Here is a 1,557-nt window from a genome sequence, read left to right as displayed (position 1 = left end):
GGGCTCTCTCCCCCCTCCCCTCCCCTGGCACTGCTTTATGGTGGGGGCTGGGGCTGGCTTCAGCCCCTCCTCCTATAGGAAGTCTACCCTGAACACTCCTGTTCCCACCAAACGCCCTTCACTCTGATTACAATGAGCCCATGGTACATGCCAGGCTCTGGGCCAGACACTGGGGATGCTGAGATGGATAAAACCCTATCAGGTAGAGAGAGCTCACGGGCTGGGCAGGAGAAGAGACAAAAGCAGGTGTCCGTGGAAGCAACTTAGATGCCCATCAGCAGATGAATGGATAAGGAAGCTGTGGTACATATACACCATGGAATATTACTCAGCCATTAAAAAGAATTCATTTGAATCAGTTCTAATGAGATGGATGAAACTGGAGCCCATTATACAGAGTGAAGTAAGCCAGAAAGATAAAGAACATTACAGCATACTAACACATATATATGGAATTTAGAAAGATGGTAACGATAACCCTATATGCAAAACAGAAAAAGAGACACAGATGTACAGAACAGACTTTTGGACTCTGTGGGACAAGGTGAGGGTGGGATGTTTCGAGAGAACAGCATCGAAACATGTATATTATCTATGGTGAAACAGATCACCAGCCCAGGTTGGATGCATGAGACAAGTGCTCGGGCCTGGTGCACTGGGAAGACCCAGAGGGATCGGGTAGAGAGGGAGGTGGGAGGGGGGATCGGGATGGGGAATACATGTAACTCCATGGCTGATTCATGTCAATGTATGACAAAACCCACTACAATATTGTAAAGTAATTAGCCTCCAACTAATAAAAATAAATGAAAAAATAAATAAATAAAAGGAGAACATGGGAAAAAAAAAAAAGCAGGTGTCCGTACAACATGATAAGAACTAAGAGAATTGCAGCTTCTACTTAATGAGTCTTGTTAGGAAGTATAGGTTTTCGATGCTTTCTATCATTTGATCTTCAGGAGAAATAGAATCCCCGCAGAGCAATAATTCCATTTGACAGTTGAGGAGACTGAGACGTCTGGAAAGCAGCTTGTCCAGCTCCAAAGCTCTGCTCTCTCCACCACCTGCTTCTGCCCAGGGGGTGTGGGAAGCCCAAGAACCTCATCTGGCTCCAGGGAGGGAGCAGCACTGAGGAATGCCTCCTGGAGGACATTGGACCTGTGCTGTACTTTGAAAGATCAGAAGTGGGCTGGTTGGAACAAGATGGATTTCACACAGAGAGAGGAGTTTGTGCAAAGGCCTGGAGAGTTAGCACTCATCCCCTCTTGGGGCCATGGTCTGTTGCTCTCAGCTGCTTTCTCTTGGGTCTTTCGCTGGCTTGTCCTCTTGTCCTGGGCCTTTACCTTTATCCTGCTTCTCATCTCACCCCATCCTCCTTCCCTACACGACCTCATGATGCCCTTGACTTCAGCTCTCTTTGCCAATGACATGTCTCTCTCCTCTCAGCTAAGAACCACACAGGCTACTGCCTACTTGAGCTCTTCCCTTCTTAAAGGGATTTGAAACACAAACAGACCCCAAACAGAACGCCCATGCCAGGGATCCTGTTGGTCTCTG

Source organism: Cervus canadensis, chromosome 2 (assembly GCF_019320065.1).
Source record: "Cervus canadensis isolate Bull #8, Minnesota chromosome 2, ASM1932006v1, whole genome shotgun sequence".
In the NCBI taxonomy this organism is placed as follows: domain Eukaryota; kingdom Metazoa; phylum Chordata; class Mammalia; order Artiodactyla; family Cervidae; genus Cervus; species Cervus canadensis.
The sequence above is the reverse complement of the archived record's forward strand: the minus strand, read 5'-3'. Positions refer to the sequence as shown.